Consider the following 17974-nt stretch of genomic DNA (forward strand, 5'->3'; position numbering starts at 1 on the left):
TGCTAAGCCCGCCCGACAAGGGCAAAATTCTGTCCATTGTCTTTGATGGGTCTTTTAGGATGTGGATTGGAATGTGGAGGATACAATGATGCAAATTGGGTAGCCATCTTTGGTTGCGAGCTCAAGTCACACTTCTCTGTTTTAAAAGTCTGTTTTGTTTTAAAAAGTCTCTGTTTTTAAAAGTTCAATTCAGGTTTCCAGCAGTGGATTAAAAAAAATCATTATTTGGCATAAAGCTTGTTTTCGTGACAGTACATTTTTAAATCTTTTACATGCATTGTAGACTTCAAATTTACCTGTACCAAGGAAGTGATTAGTCAGCTCGAAACAGTGTTTTTTGTTATATTGTCTTAACAATTGCCTTGGCTTCAGTTTCAACCATAGAATAGCACTTCCCAGTGTGTCATTTCACCTTCCAAGATATGCCATTGTTGTCACTCATCCATGTGAGTGTCCCAGTTTAGAGCCAGTTTGTGTTGAATTGTGGGTTCCTGCAACAATATCCATCTATTCCACAGACTATGATTAAAAAACCGCTAAGGTTCTTGATACATTCTGTTGGTTGTGACTTCTACTAGAGTTCACAAGATCATATCCTTCATATGAATTAAGTTCCAGATAAGAATTAAGTGAAAATCAAAAATTTATATATATATATGGTCTTTTTCATGCCTTTTGGATTTTGAAAGCCTTTCACAACCAGTGGAATTTACTAGTGAAGCTTAATCACTTGTGTTACTTAGGTAAACATGACACCAATTTGCGCACAGCAAAGTTGCACAAATGGAAATGATATAAATATCTAGTTAATCTATTTTTGATGGTGTTTGTTGGAGGGGTTAATGTCAGCCAGGATACAGAGATAAGTTCCCACTCTTCAACTGCTACATTGTTTTGAGCAATTAGGTAGGGCTTCAATTTAACTTTTCATCCAAATGCCTTTCACCTCTGACAATTTGGTAACCAGTCAGTATTGCACTGAAATATAAAAGGAACAACATGTGTGGGGTGCTCCACCATTGACAAAATGTTGGCAACCCAGGGAGCTGCCAACATTCCTTACTAGAGCTTCAACTATTTAAATTGGTTGCCCACCTCTGTTGGGTAGGCAGCTGGACCGCCTCTGGCCCCACTGCTGGGAGACATTGCTGGTGGCGGGACTGTGTTGCATAGCTGTCCCAGTGCAGCTCCCTGCTATTTTTCTGCCCTCCCCATCTCCCAGCCAGTTACTCTGGAGCTGGGAAAAGCCTGCAGGTTAACTAAGTTTCTCTCTCCACAGATACTGCCAGACATGCTGAGTATTACCAGCTTTTTCTGTTTTTGTTTCAGATTCCCAAGATCTGCAGCATTTTGTTTTTGCAAATAAACACTGGAACCAACCTCTTTCTGTGGCCAAAATGTGTATGAAACTGATGTATCATGAAGGAGGTTGCAGTTTTTTCCCTTACTCCTGTAAACCGACATTGCCCAAAGTGTTCTGTAACAATCAAACAAAAGAACAGAGGCATTAGCAACTGAAGATAAAATCAAATTTATCCTTTTTTCGAATTTCATACAACTTAAGCTGTTGAAATGATGTTTTGAACTAGTTTGTTCGGGTTGAGGCATTTTTGTGTAGGTGAAGAGGGACCTGATGTTTGCAATGGGAACAGTTAATGAGGCATTTTACTGACCTTGACACTGTGGACATTGTTAATCAATAGCAGGACATGTTTCCCTTAGAGGGGATGCAACAAAGGTTTGCTAGATTGATTCCTGAGGTGAGAATGTTGTACTATGTGGAGAGATTAGGTAGAATAGTCCTATACTCCCTAGAAGAATGAGAGGCAATTTTGTTGAAATTTATAAACTTATTAGAGAGCTTGACAAGGTAGCTTTTAAGAGGCTGTTTCCCCCAGTTGGAGTGTTTAGAACTAGGAGTCATAGGGCCGGACTTTCACAGAGTTGGATCCATGGAACTTTAAGAATGACAGGCGGGATCGGAACTGAAAGTCTCGCCCATTTCCAACAGCTCTAATTTTTGCCTGTAGGGGAAAGGGGATGGGGCGAGATTCACACAGGTGGGAAATCCAAACTCAGCAGAACCACTTGAATTTAGTGCTGAGTTAAAACAGGCCCCATTTTTTCTGATACAAGACCTTAACGTACAGTGTGAGACTAATGAATTGGTGGAATAGATGTAAATTCTCTTGAAGGATGGGTAAGGTCTATATAACTGTCAAGATCTGAAATTTTTTAATGCCCCACTCTTTAAACTTAAAAAAAACACAGGGTGCAGCTGTCAGTAAAAGTTTTTAAAAAAAATCCAGCGCTGGACTGCTTTGATTGACAGGCATTGGTTAGGGGAAAAAAAGCAAAATCTGGATTTGTAGTTTAAATAGAGCTCTTTGTTAACATTTCCCCAAGGGCTATCATTATGGCATTATGAATGCATGGCTGAGTTTGAAAAGCTACAATTATTTCAGCAGGAGGTTCTGAGCATGAATTAGCTATTGTTGATGTTGCTACTAAATAGAAGTTTGTTTTTATAAAGGATTAAGCACTTGAGATTTAAAAGCTTCCATTTGATTGTGTAAATGGGAGTTATTTTTTACAATCAAGTGTATAAGAGTAAGAGCTGTATGACATTGTTCAAAATTTATTTTTCTCATCACCATATGGCTGCTGAGGTCAGCGTATGGTTGATTCTGGGTGAGAGGTTATGTAGATGGCATGAAGGGTACGAGAGCCATGGTGGCGAGGGGGTGGGGGGGGGGGTGTTGGGTGAGAGCATATGAGGAGTGATGTCTATAGGGCCTAACAGCTTCTAAAAGTGGGATGAAGTCCCAGAGAAGCGAGGTGGACCTTCTAACCAGCCTGTATTGGCACTTGCCCGCCCCTGTAGCCATTTATGCTCTGTTTCTGGGTTGGCGGGCTTGATTCTATCCCACACCCATTCTCCCCGAAGTGAAAATTGCGCGTTTTGGGATTTTCTTTCACTGAGGTGGGCCCAGCAAGTCGGGAAATTTTCCAACTCAAGCTACTCGCCTTGGTAGCCAAAATCTGGCACATAGTTTCAGGATTTCAGACTAAGATGAGGGAAAATTCCTTCATTCAGAGGGTTATGAATCTCAGAAAGCTGTGGACACTCATTCGTTGAGCATATTCATGACTGTGATTAATAGCCTTTTCAGCACGAAGGGAATCAAAGGATATGAGGATAGGGTTGGCAAGTGGAGTTAATGTAGAAGATCAGAAATGGTAGTATTGAATAGTGAGACAGGATTGAGGGGCTGTATGGCCTACTATTGCTCCTATTTCTTAAGCTTTTATTCAACCAAGTGCCAGATGCTGACATATGACTACTGTTCTGGCTGGCCCTTGGTAATTTGACAGTGGGAAGAACCTCCCCTGGCATTAACACATCAATGGTGGCTTCAGCAAAGTCTTCAGGTAGGTCAGCTCTGGGGTGATTTTAATCTTACCTGCCAGAAGCTGGGTAGGTTAAAATTGCCCAACCACCAAGGAGAGGCTCAGAGCTGACAGTCCTGATTTTCACCTGCTCTCCTCAACAGGCAACAAGGACACTTCCTCAAAGCCAGCAGGATCTTTTGTTATGAAAAGCTCGTCAGGTCCTGATTATGTCGTTGGGAGCCGACTGCAACTTTGATCAGGTGATGTGAGTGGGAAGCGACCTGAGTGCTCCACCTGGCCCCACAAGGAAAGCTTTGACCATGAGATCATCGCCCTGCCAATAGGGAGATGACTATGGGATGGCCACACAACCAATTCCATCAAGGTGTACAAGATTATAAGGGGCATGGACAGGGTGTTTAAGGAGCAGCTGTTCCCCTTAGTTGAAGGGTCAGTCACAAGGGGGCATAAGTTCAAGGTGAGGGGCAGGAGGTTTAGGGGTGATGTGAGGAAAAACTTTTTTATCCAGAGGGTGGTGACGGTCTGGAATGCACTGCCTGGGAGGGTGGTGGAGGCGGGTTGCCTCACGTCCTTTAAAAAGTACCTGGATGAGCACTTGACACGTCAAAACATCCAAGGCTATGGGCCAAGTGCTGGTAAATGGGATTAGGTAAGTAGGTCAGTGTTTCTCACGTGTCGGTGCAGACTCGATGGGCCGAAGGGCCTCTTCTGCACTGTGTGATTCTGTGATTCACTGTCCTGGCCTCCAAGCACTGAGACTTTCTGCTGACTTCCTTCCTGGAAGAGGAATTAACTTTGAGGTTCAGAAGTTAAAATCTCCTGGGTCTCCTTTCAGGAGTAATGGGTTAGTTTCCAATTCATACCACTGCTCACCTCATCTGTTTTAAATTGGCCTCCAGTTAAGATCTGGGCCTTAATCACAAAATACACTTCACAGAATAAATGGTGTAGTGGCTGTTGTCATGTGGACAGGCATACAAGTTGACTGAAGTCAGCAGGAGCCATGTAGTTCCCGGACTTAAGTGAACTGCCAGTTTTTGCATTGTGTTCTGTACAGATATTTGTACTTGGCTGTAAGTAACAAGCAGAACTAATTTAAATAAGGATATTTTGATATCCTCAGGGTGAGTAACAGCTGTGATCTCTCATATTGGGCACACTTTATAACATCGTATTGTCCTGCGGGGAAGAATAAACTCAGAGATACAAGAAGAAAAATGGCTCCTTTTTGTTGTGAGCGTGTTGGTGGCTGAAACATGAATTCCATGCTTGTTGCCCACACTGAGAACACAATATTGCATTGAGACCTATTATTAGAGGCATTTTCATTCCAAATTGAGTGTTTTACATGTATCAGAGAATGCTGCTATAAAATTATAGAAAACAGTGATTTAAAAAATAACTGTAGTTTTTTTGTACCTAATGGCATGCATAAGTCATTATAGATGCAGATGGTCATTGTAGTATATAAAATGGCTTAAACACAACACTTAACAAGTGTGAGATCAGTGTGTTAAAGATGAAAATTAATGTTCTACAGCATGTCTGTTATCAAGCTATTGAAGGAGGTCAGTTTCTGGGACACTCTTTTCTCAGTGAGCCACATGTTTCTGGCTGTCATTTATTGTAAGTGTTGAGGGCAGCACTGTCACTTGGGGCCAGCAATTGCTCATGCAGCAAGTTTCTAAACTTTAGTGTAGCTTTGAGCTGAGGCTTGACTCTTGGCTTCAAAGTGAAATGGAAAATTGGAAGAGTAGTAACCCAGGCTATTGTAGTTTTGTCAACTGTCAGTCAGAGTGGATCCATAACAAAGAATTGAAAACAGGCTACCTGCTAGCCAATTTGCAGCTAGGAATGATGTGTGACATGATCATAGCTGGGGGAGGATGGAGAAGGAACAGGGGAAATGGGGGAGAATATAAAATCTATTTATAAATGACGCGTCTGGATTTCAATCTTCTAATTGGGTAATAATTAACCTTGAATGTGAATTTTGCTCAGTACAATTTCTGCTGCCTTTGAGTTATGATATTGTAAATGCAATCTCACTTTGGATTAAACACGTAAACAAGGCTGACACCTCTGTGTTGCTGACAGGCTGTGGTTAACTGTGATGAAAACTGTAAATGACTTTAATAGAGGTTAATAGATTGGGCAAGTTGAAGTCAGACTAAATTTACTGTGGAAAAGATCTGATACATTTTGGATGGAAGGAGCGGGGAAGGGAATATATACTGTGCAAGAAAACTTTAAAAGGAGTAGGGACACTGTAATACTGAGAGTGAATGGACATAAAGCTGTAGAACAAAATAGTGCAGATGGGTGATAGGTTTTATAAATCGGGAAATGGAGTGCAAATGCAAAGAGGTAATGTGAACTATATACAAATCATTAGTTAAACTCAGTTAGAATGTTATGTCCTGTTTTAGGGCTCTACTTCAGGAAGGGTGTCCAGGCCAAGGAGGGGACTGTTTTTCTTTAACTTCCTCTTGACTCTTTAGCATAATCCAGAGTTAAATAAGCCAAAGCTTTTAAACTTTTCTAAAAATTGGTTTTAGTGACATTAAAACACAACGGTGTTACAGATAAAATGCTTGCAATTTAGTCAGTAGTATAACTCGAAACTCAGAATCATCATGTGCTTCCACTACAGGAGACTGAAGGTTTAATTCTCCATTGACATCCTTTGTGGTGCTTTTCATGGATCATTGCATGGTCCAAAGCATGTGTGGACTATCTCTTCTCCACCTCTGTAAATTTACTAAAATGATTGGTTTTATATCGTCATGCTGGCAAAACAAGCCGACACAGGCACTGTTAGTCAAAAAGGTTTATAGGGCTGTAAAATTCCTTGATTCTGTTGGGTCATGCCTGCCTTCTCAATTGGCTGTAAACAATCTCATGGCTAGGAGGAGGTGTGGTATAGTGGCATTGTCACTGACTAGTATTCCAGGGACCTAAGGTAATGCTCAGCAGATGGTGAAATTTGAATTCAATAAAAATTTGGCAATAAATCTGATGACGACCATGAAACCATTGCTGATTGTCGTAAAAATCTGTCTGGTTCACTCATGTCTCTTAGGAAAGGAAATCTGCTGGCCTTCATGTGCCTTCTGACCCACAGCAATGAGGTCCACTCTTAATTGCCCTCTGAACAAGAGCAATTAGGGATAGGCAATAAATGCTGGCCTAGCTGGCAATGCCCACATCCCATGAATGAGTAATAAAAAAATATTCCATGAAGAAATTCTCCCAGTTTCCTGACCATCAACTACACCAGAAATAGATTATCTTGCCAATCATTTAGGCAGTTTTTTCCCTCAGAGAGGTCTGACTGTGCACAATTTGGCTGCTGCATTTGTCTGCTGTTTTAATTCATTGGTTGCAAATGCTTTAAGATGAAAGGTAGTGCATAAAAAGAAATCCTTTCATTCCCTCTGCAAATCCATAAAAACTGGAAAATGTAATGCAGTGAATAATAACATTATTTCTTTAATTTAGGATTTCATGGATCCTGACACAAAGTAAGATTTTTCACTTTCTTTTTCCCTTATCAAAGAATTTTGACGACAGAAACTAACAAAATCTCACATTTTCCCCAATCTCAATGTTTAAAAATAAATGAAAGATCATTTCATGTTGTGTCAAAAGATGGGGACTGACTTGAAAGGTATGGAAGCAGAGGACTTGAGGGACTGGTTAAAAATGAATGTCCCTGAGTCTTCTTAATTGCCCAGGAGAAACTCTAGGGAATCATAACCTCAGTTTTACATTGTGCTATTCAGATAACTTGCAAGACTTGTATAGCCAGGTGATATTAATAAGTTATGAGCTAGTCCGGAGATATTGCTTGTTATGGAGGTACTCACTTTAACTTGTGTAATTACCTGTAAGTTATCTTAAACTAATGTAATCATGTAATTTTAAAAAGCTTCCCCTGCTTTAGATCAGAGTGTGGTACGCAGATTAGAGCGGCAATGGCCTATGAATTTATTGATGCTCCACCCAATTTAGAGACATAAAATTTAAGCTTCTGATGTGACGCGTAATGTATTTGCACTCATTTTGTGCCAGAGGTGAGCTGTGCACTGTATTGCTCAAGTCTCCAGTATTGCTGTTCGGCATTCATGGTTGAAATATTAGACCCTGGAAAAGCAGGCCTGACTTGAAGCTGCTTCTCAAACTTGGGGCAGTCCTGTTTGCAGTCAGTGCTAGACAGGCTAATCGTGTCGAGATGTGGCTGAATCCGAGGTTGTTGAAGGTACTGCTGGAAGCTGCCAACAGAAGGAACTTTTTTTAAAAAGGTAACAACCTGAATGTGGAGCCAGGCAGCATGCTGCTGCTCCTCAGCAATCCTGAAGACCATTGCTGACTTTTGCTCAGTCCCCTAATCTCCTGCCCCTATCCACCCTTCTAGTTACTTGAGAGCCATTGCTGGGGGTGGAGGGGCAACCAGACCAGCTTTTTATCCTTGTGGGAGCCATGAGTTGCCTCTGTGTGTGTAATTGGAGTCTGTGGCTCATTGGCATTATGTCCAAATTTGGTGCACCTCAGGACTTTGATTTCTGGTGCATCTGCTCCCAGCGCGTAGCCTATTTCAGACCTCTTGCCATTTAGTGGAAACAATCTTCAAGACTTCTAAGAGGTTACCTCTTTACCATCTCAGCTCAAACGAAAAAGCCCTAATTTCTCATATCTTTTTGTACCTGTAAGTCCTCAGCTGTGTTGAACATTTTCTATTGTTTTCATATCTTTACTGTAATGAATGCCCAAAACTAGACAGGGTGCTCCCATCGTAACCTAACTAAGGCCTGTTCCAGTTCAACCTTAATCTTCATGCCTTTGCTCTGAGACATAAAAACAAAAGATTATGTTCATCTTCTCTAAGCAATTATCTATTTGCCCAATCTATACACTGAAATCCCTGTTCTCCTCTACTTTATGTAAATTCTTTAGATTTAAGATCCTTCCCATACTCCTACTTCCAAAAATGTATTATCTCACTGTTTTCCATATTGAACTGTATCATCTATCTGCCCACATTGTAGCTTCCATAATCCCATCACAATTTGTGTACTCACACCACTCCATTCACCACCCACCCTCCCACCCCTTCATCAAATTTGGTGTCGACAACTAATTGTGATTTTTCTCTCAATTTTCAGCTCCAGATCATTTGTGCATGCGTAGTAATTGGGAATGGTCCTGCAACAGACCCCTGCGGAACTCCACTCATCTCATCTTTGCTAACCAAAATGTTCCTTTTACTCATAAGGGTGATTGGGTGCAAAATTTATTTCTGTAGCTTTGGGAAGGCAACCACCTTCTGAGGGTGCATGCTGTGCCACCACACACTTACAGTGTGCAATCTTGAGAAGGGTGCCCACATGGGAAACCACTGTGAGCACTGGAAGCAGCTGAACTGGTGCTATCCTGACATCATACAGCCCTACTGGATAATTTTCCAAAACTCCTTTGATTTGGGGAAGGTGCCATTAGATTGGAAGATGGCAAATTTTATTCCTTTATTCAAAAAGGGAGGGAGACAGTTAGCTTAGCACCTGTCATAGGGAAAATGTTAGCTGCTATTATTAAAGAAGCTTATAGCAGGGCATTTGGATAAGTTCAACGTAATCAGGCAGAGTCAACATGGTTTTGGGAAAGTAAAATCATGTTTAACCAACTTATTGGAGCTCTTTGAAGGAGTCACATGTGCTGTGGATAAAGGGGAACTGGTGGATGTACTGTACTTAAATGTCCAGAAGGCATTTGATAAAGTGTCACATCAAAGGTTATTGTGGAATATAAAAGCTCATGATACAGGGGGTAAAATATTGGCATGGATAGAAGATTGGCTGACTAACAGGAAGCAGAGAGTTGGCATAAATGGTTCTTTTTCAGGTTGACAAGATGTAATGAGTGGTGTGCCACAGGGATCAGTGCTGGGATCTCAAATGACTTGGATAAATTGATGGATGGGATGGTTGCCAAATTTGCTGATGACACAAAAATAGTTGGGAAAGTGAGTTGTGAAGAGGACATAAGGAGGTTACAAAAAGATATAGATAGGTTAAGTGAGTGGGCAGAGATCTGGCAAATGGAGTATAATGTGGGAAAGTGTGGAATTGTCCATTTTGGCAGGAAGAATAAAAGAGGGGCATATTATCTAAATGGTGAGAGGTTGCAGAGCTCCAAGATGCAGAGTGATCTCTGTGCCTTAGTGCACAAATTGCAAAGGCTAGTATGCAGGTACAGCAATAATTAGGAAAGCTGATAGAATGTTATAATCTACTGCAAAGGGAATTGAATACAAAAGTAGGGCGGTTATGCTTCAGTTATACAGGACACTAGTGAGACCACATCTGGAATACTGTGTACAGTATTGGTCACCTTATTTATGGAAGAATGTAAATGTGTTGGAAGCAGTTCAGAGAAGGTTTACCAGACTAATATCTGGGATGGGTGGGTTGTCTTATGAGGAAAGGTTGGACAGACTAGGCTTGTTTGAGTTTAGAAGAGTAAGAGGTGACTTGATTGAAACATATAAGATCCTGAGGGGTCTTGATGGGTGGATGTGGAGAGGATGTTTTCTCTTGTGGGAGAATCTAGGACTAGGGGTTATTGTTTAAAAATAAGGGGTCTCCGATTTAAAACAAAGATGAGGTGAAAATTTTTCTCTCAGGGGGTTGTGAGTCTTTGGAACTCTGAAAAGACTGTGGAAGCAGAGTCTTTGAATATTCTTAAGGCAGAGGTGGATAGATTCTTGGTAAGCGAGGGAGTGATAGGTTATTGGGGGTAGATGGGATGCAGATTTGAGTTTGCTATCAGATCAGCCATGATCTTATTGAATGGTGGAGCAGGCTTGAGGGGCCGAATGGCCTACTCCTGCTCCTTGTTCATATGTTTGTATGTGACACCCACTGTCCTAATTTGGACCACCAAGGTTCAAATTCATATATCGTTCACTAACAGTCAAGTGTTCATTTAAAAAAAGGGGCCCAACACTAGACCTATTTAAAAGGCCAGGCAACCAGCTTTCGGGTAAGGTTAATTTGAAGAACTTTTGCTACTGCAAAGTGCCTGGATGTACTGTGGAGTGTTTCTGGCAGTGCTATGGTGAATTTCTGCATTTGGCAGGGAGTGTTTCTGCCTCTCCACAGGCCAGAGGAGTAGATGATCTGTTCACAGCAGTGGCAGAGCTTTGGGTTTGCAGGATGGTAGGGAGATGCTATGGAGACTGTGGAGAGGACAAGCTCTGTGTGATGCCCTCTGCCAAGTAGGAACTGGACACTTTCATGCTTCTTGGTACAGACAGCCCTCAACTTTACGACGTTTGAGTTACAACGAACAGCACTTACAACGTTTATAAATTGACACTGTGTTTTTGACTTTACAACGTTGGTTTCAACTTTACGATGCTACTCCAGCCCCAGAAGCAAGTCAGCTTCTGGCAGAAGTCTGAATGCATTGGGACGAATGTCTAAAAGGCGCGGGAAATGAGGTCACGATTGCCAGCAAAAATGTGGCCTTACGCCGCTGACGGCTCTCCCATTGATTACAATGGGATTCTGACGCCAATCATCTCAGAAAGCCACACCCGGCTGGTTCCATGCAACACACTAGCCTTAGCAGGGCTCGAACGTCATCTGACGCTACCAAAGTCAAGTCGGCCAGACCTCAGGCAGCTGCCCAGGAGAGGTCTGAATTGACCGGGCTGGAGCAGTAAAACACACAGGGATGGAGGTCTCCGTTCATGGGGAAAGATGTTCCCTAGTGTCGGGGACACGGATTCCTGTTCTAAAAAATATTCGGAGACTAAGCCCAAATAGAACCTTATAACCCATAAAAATCCCGAAAATGGGTTAAAAAGTGTGAAATCATTGACCAAAATATTGAACATAAACTCCTGAGACTAAGATGGAAAGGAGAAATAGGTAACTAGTAAATAGGGTATGGGGCCTTGGTTCACGAACCAATCCCCCATTTATAACATTGTTCCCATGGGAAAATTGATTGTGACTTACAACGTATCAACTTATGTCACGGTTTTCAGGAACCAATTGTGTCGTAAGCCTGAGGACTGGCTGTAGTGATAAGAGGCTGTTTGGTAAGCCAGCCAATGCACCCAGAATCTTGGTATGCATGTCCATCAGCATTCTGTTGTGTGCTGCTCCATCAAGGTTCTCATCTGATTCCCCTGTAGCAGAACTTTCCTGCAGCCTCATCCTCCGGTGAGCTGGCTCTCAAACCATCCTCACCTGGCCTGGCTGCAGTACATTCTTGCCTCGTGACATGTAGATCCCAACCGTGCACTAGCCTCTCAGGCACTCGCGGTGCCAGTATCTGAGCTGATGGATCCGAGTGTCAGACTGTCTTTAAGAACAGAAGACTGGCTGCACCGCATGCTATCAGCACAACACTGCTTGACTCCCTGCTGAGCACAGAGGCAGCTGGCAATGTGGTTCATCAGTGCTCTGCTGTTGCTCTCTCTTTCTTCTTTTCAGGGTTCCTGTGGCTAAGCAGGCAACAGTTCTTGGGCATCTGAAGTAGAAAATTAGGAGGGAAAGGTTAGGGGGAGAGAAGGAGTGTGGGCTGGAAAGCAGGAGGTCCATGGTGATATTATCTACAGCTTGTTGACTGTGCTAGACAGCAGGATGAGGGTGAGCTGGGAGTTGAGAGGAGGCATTAAGTCAGTACCATATCATCATCCTCAACATTCTCGGCAATTCCAGATGCCACGGGCCCTGTTGCAGCCATCCACACGATGCTGACAGCTATGCCCTGCCAAGGGCTCAGGAAATACAGGAGTCTTTATCCCCCACAAGTTTGGCTCTGCTCACTTATATTGTGTGCCACTTTGTCCTGCAAAAAAGAGGGAAGAATGCCAGTGATTGTGTAACACTGTGTTTGGGTCATGTGCCTGCCATTATTGAATAGCTGGGGATGTGTGAAGGCAGTGAGAGGTTGGTGTGAGGCTGGCAGCATTAGTAGGTGTGTAAGGTTGAGCTGAAGTATCTGTGTGTCAAGCCTAAGTTCTGAGTACCAGAGACTACAGATGGGTAAGTGATCGGGGTGAGGTGAATTGCAGCTTGAGAGGTTGTTCGTGTGTTGGGTTGGAGATGTCGTGTGAAGATGCAATCTAGGACCTTGACTACCCACATGAAGTCATTAGATTTCTTGTGGCACTACTGTCAGACCCTTATGTTCAAACAATGGGAATGGATCTCCCTGGCCAACATCTGAGGGTGATCCTTGAGGGCTTCCTGCAAAACCATGCATTGCTCCTCCTGTCCATCACCACAACCAGTAAGTGTTGCATCTGCAACCTTGGAGTCCTATCCCTATCCAGATGTTCAATTTTCCTTGTTTGGAATTGCAGTAAAATTATTTAACTGCAGCCTCATGCAATTCAGTGCAGCTTTCCTTTGAGAGGGACAAAGTGCCTTTAAGAAGAGAAAGCTGGCAGCACTACATGTTATCAGCACAACACTGCTTGGCTCTCTGCTGAACACAGAGACAGCCAACAGTGTGCAGTGGCAGCTAGCAGAGTGGGAGCCTCTTGGCTTAATGCTACTATCAGGTAAATGAGATGACAGCACCAAATTTACATGATGCCTATCTCCACCAAACCTGAAGCAAGCAGGTTGTATATTGTGACCCCCATGCCCAATTTTTAGCACTTAGATTATCACAGAACAGAATGAGGCCAGTCAGCTTTGATGGCTCTTTGAAAAAGCTATCCAATTATTCCCATACCCTATTCTTTCCTGTAGTCCTTCACATTTTTTTTCAAGTATTTCTCCACTTCCCTTTTGAAAGCCAATATTGATTTTGCCTCAAACAGCCTTTCGGACACCAGGTCATAACAACTTGTTGTGTAAAAACAAAAGCTCCTCATCTCCCCTCTGGGTTCTTTTGGTTACTGACCTGCAACCAGTATCAATTTGTCCTGTCATCTTCAAAAACTTGTCTATGTGAAACCCTTGGTCTCTAAGGCTGGGAATTTCCGGTACCAAAATTTCAGCACAAAGTCAACCGACCTTTGGCTGGACGGTCAAATTTCCATTCTGCCCGCAATGATTCCTGCCACAGGAGAACTGGAAAATCCCGTCCTAAGTTTCTGCACATTTTCAAAATCATACTAATGTTCTAAGAACATAGAAACATAAGAACATAAGAAAAAGGAGCAGGAGTAGGCCATTCGGCCCCTCAAGCCTGGCGCGCTATTCAATACGATCATGTCTGACCTACCCCAGGCCTCAACCTCTGTTTCGTTCCAGTTCCTCATAGCCCTCAACTCCCCAATATTTCAAAAATCTATCTACCTCCTCTTTAAATATTCTCAGTGATCTAGCCTCCACAACTCTCTGGGATCGAGAATTCCAGACATTCACTATTCTCAGAGAAGAAATTCCCTCGCATCTCAGTTTTAAATGAGTGTCCCCTTATTCTGTAACTGTGTCCCCTAGTTGGAGATACCCCCACTAGTGGAAACATTTTCTCAACATCTACCCTGTCAAGCCCCCTCAGAATCTTGTACGTTTCAATAAAATCACCCCTCATTCTTCTAAACTCTAATGAATAAAAGCCTAATCTGTTTAGCTGTTCTTGATAAGTCAACCCCTTTATCCCAGGAATCAGCCTAGTGAATCTCTTTTGAACTGCCTCCAATGCCAGTATATCCTTTCTCAAATATGGGGACCAAAACTGTACACAGTACTCCAGGTGCAGCATCACCAACACCTTGTCAAGTTGTAACAAGACTTCCCTATTTTTAAACTCCAACCCCCTAGCAATACAGGCCAAAATTCCATTTGTCTTCTTAATTACTTGCTGCACCTACATGCTAACTTTTTGTGTTTCATGCACAAGAACACTCAGATCCCTCTGTGCACCTTTTTGGAGTCTCTCTCCATTTAAATAATAGTCTGCCTTTTGATTTTTCCTACCAAAGTGCATGACCTCACACTTTCATGCATTAAACTCCATCTGCCAAGTTTTTTTTCCCCGCTCACTCAACCTGTCTATATCCCCTTGCAGATTCCTTATGTCTTCATCACGACATGCCCTCCCACCTATTTTTGTGTCGTCAGCAAATTTGGATACATTACACTCTGGCCCCTCCTCCAAGTCATTAATATAGATAGTAAATAATTGAGGCCCTAGGACTGATCCTTGTGGCTCTCCACTAGTTACGTCTTTCTAACCTGAAAAATACCCATTAGTCCTGATTCTCTGTCTTCTGTGTGTTAACCAATCCTCAATCCATACTAATACATTACCCCCAATACCCTGAGCTCCTATCTTGTGCAATAACCTTTTATGTGGCACCTTATCGAATACTGTCTGGAAATCAAAATACACTATATTTACCAGTTTCCCTTTATCAACTCTGCTTGTTGTATCCTCAAAGAGCTCTAGTAAATTTGTCAAACATGATTTCCCTTTCACAAAATGTTTGATTGCATTAAAATTTTCTAAATGTCCTGCTATTTCTTCCTTAATAATAGACTCTAGCATTTTCCCAAGGGCAGATGTTAGGCTGACTGGCCTATAGTTTCCTACTTTTTGTCTCCCTCCTTTCTTGAACAAGGGCATCACATTAGCGGTTTTCCAATCCGCTGGGACCCCCCTGGAATCCAGTGAGTTCTGGAATATTTTGACCAATGCCTCCACTATCTCTGCAGCCACTTCCTTTAAAATCTTTAGATGCAGGCCATCAGGTCCTGGCGGCTTGTCTGCCTTTAGTCCCATTAGTTTGTCAAATACTTTGTCCCTCATGATAGAGACTGTTACATGATCTTTCCTCCCATTAGCTCTTTGCTTATCTGATATCTTTAGGATGTTTATAGTGTCCTCCACCATGAAGACCGATGCAAAATATTGGTTTAAATTATCTGCCATTTCCCTGTTCCCCATTATCAATTCTCCAGTCACATCATCCAAGGGTCCCACGCTCACTTTAGCCACTCTCTTTTTATATACCCGTAGAAGCTCTTGCTGTTTGTTTTTATATTTTTTGTCAATTTACTTTCATAATCAATTTTCTCCTTCTTTATTAGTTTTTAGTCATCCGCTGCTGCTTCCTGAAAAATTCCTTTTCCTCTGGCCTATCACTAGTTTTCACTGCTTTGTATACCTTAGTTTTTGATTGGATACTCTCCTTGACCACCTTTGTTAACCATGGGTGGTTCATCCTTCTCATCAAGTCCTTCTTTTTGACCGGGATAAATTTTTTGCTGAGTGTTATGAAATATCTGCTTAAATGTCTGCTCATCCACTGACCTCCCCTTTAGTCTATCTTCCCAGCCCACTTTAGACAACTCTTAATTCATACCACTGTAATTGCCCTTATTTAAGTTGAAGACACTGGTTTGAGACCTGAGTTGCTCACCCTCAAACTGAATTTGAAATTCTACCTTGTTGTGATCGCTACCCCCTAGAGGATCCTTAACTACGATATCTCTTATTAATCCCACCTCATTACATATTACTAGATCAAAAATAGCCTGTTCCCAGGTAGGTTCTGCGACGTATTGCTCCAAGAAACAATCCCTGATGCACTCTACAAATTCATCTTCCATGTTACCCTTGCCAATCTGATTTGTCTAGTCAATATGCAGATTAAAATCACCCATGACAATTGTAGCGCCCTTCTTACTTGCCTCCATTATTTCCTGATTTATACTTTGTCCTACAGTGAGTCAACTCTTTGGGGGCCTATAGACGACTCCTACCTATGACTTCTTCCCCTTGCTATACCTTGTTTCCAGCCAAACTGATTCCACAATCTATTGCACCTATATCACTACTCACCACCGCACTGATACCTTCCTTTATTAACAAAGCTACCCCACCTCCTTTTCCTTTTTGCCTATTTTTCCGGAACATCGAATACCTTTGAATATTGAGTTCCCAGTCTTGGTCACCCTGCAACCACATCTCTGTGACAGCTATCAAGTCATATTCATTTATTTCTATTTGTGTCATCAGCTCATCTATCTTGTTACAAATACTGCATGCATTCAGATAAAGAGCCTTAAACTTTGACTTTTTGTTCATTCTGATTCTAATTTCTGCTGCACTCTTCTGCTTATATTTTCTGCCCATCTCTGTCACATTTTGATTATCCTTCACCTCTTCACTACCCTGCACCTCTGCTCTCTCGCTTCTTTTTAATTTTTTAAACTTACCTTCAATTGAACCCTCCCCCCCACTAATTAGTTTACAGTCCTATCTACAACCCTAGTTACGCAATTCGCCAGGTCACTGGTCCCAGCATGGTTCAAATGAAGCCTGTCCCAACGGAACAGTCCTGTCCTTCCCCTGTACTGGTGCCAGTGCCCCATGAATTGGAACCCATTTCTCCCACACTAATCTTTGAGCCACGCATTTACCTCTCTAACCTTATTTACCCTACACCAATTTGCACGTAGTTCAGGTAGTAATCCGAAGATTATTACCTTTGTGGTTCTGCTTTTTAATTTAGCCCTGAGCTGCTCGTAGTCCCTTAGCAGAACCTATTTCCTAGTCCTACCTATGTGATTGGTACCTACCTGGACCACGACAACTGGACCCTTCCCCTTCCACTCAAAAAGTTCCTATCCAGCCCAGAAGAGATGCCCTTAACCTTGGCACCAGATAGGCAACACAGCCTTCGGGACTCTCTGTCTTTGCTACCGAGAATAGTATCTATTCCCCTAACTATGCTATCCCTTATTAGAACTACATGTCCCTTTTCTCCCCCAAATTGAATGGCACTCTGTACCACGACGATGTGGTCGATTTGCTCATCCTCCCTACAGTCTGTGCCCTTGTCCACGCAGGGGATGAGGGCACAGAATGAGGGCTTCCCCTCATTCTTCCAAATTTCATAATTCTGTCTTCTTCATCATGTCATCCGACTATCTGTGCACATGGCTTATGTTCCTTAATTTTCTTTTGTTTAGTTAACATTTATTAAGAACTTGCTTATCTTGCAGCTTTTGATTCTAAGGGACCAAAATGAAACATTCGCCTGTCTTTTTACATATGCTGGCAAGTCTTCTCTGTTTCACAAGCATTTTTCTATTTTATTTCAAATTATCTTTTCCACTTTTTTCAACATTAAGTGCTTTCTTTTTCTATTCAGGATATGGCAAGGATATTCAATCCATAAATAAAATAGGAACTGCACTTATTCATAAATAGGGTCTTGAACAAAAACGGGCAGTCAGATTGTAGACCACGATCAGTGCCAGATGTGATATCAAGTAGTAGTAGGAACAAAAATGAGAGCAGTCCAGTTCTTCCTCCTTCCGTTACTCTTCCCTGGGAAAACACCTAATCCATGTTGATATCACCTCCAAAAGGAACACTGTTGAATTTGTCCCTGACTGAGATTGCAGTATCTTCCTGTGGGAAATAATGTGTTCTTGTATTCTCTATACTCATCATAATCATCAGGAATACCATTAATACAATCAAAACATTTTTTTGAAAACGAAGGGTAAATGGTTAGCTGCAATAAAGTTTTGGAAGGAAACACAGACTACCACTCTCCAGTGACATCTTAAAGTTT

The sequence above is a fragment of the Cetorhinus maximus genome, chromosome 10 (genome assembly GCF_964194155.1).
Source record: "Cetorhinus maximus chromosome 10, sCetMax3.hap1.1, whole genome shotgun sequence".
NCBI classification, from domain to species: Eukaryota; Metazoa; Chordata; class Chondrichthyes; order Lamniformes; family Cetorhinidae; genus Cetorhinus; species Cetorhinus maximus.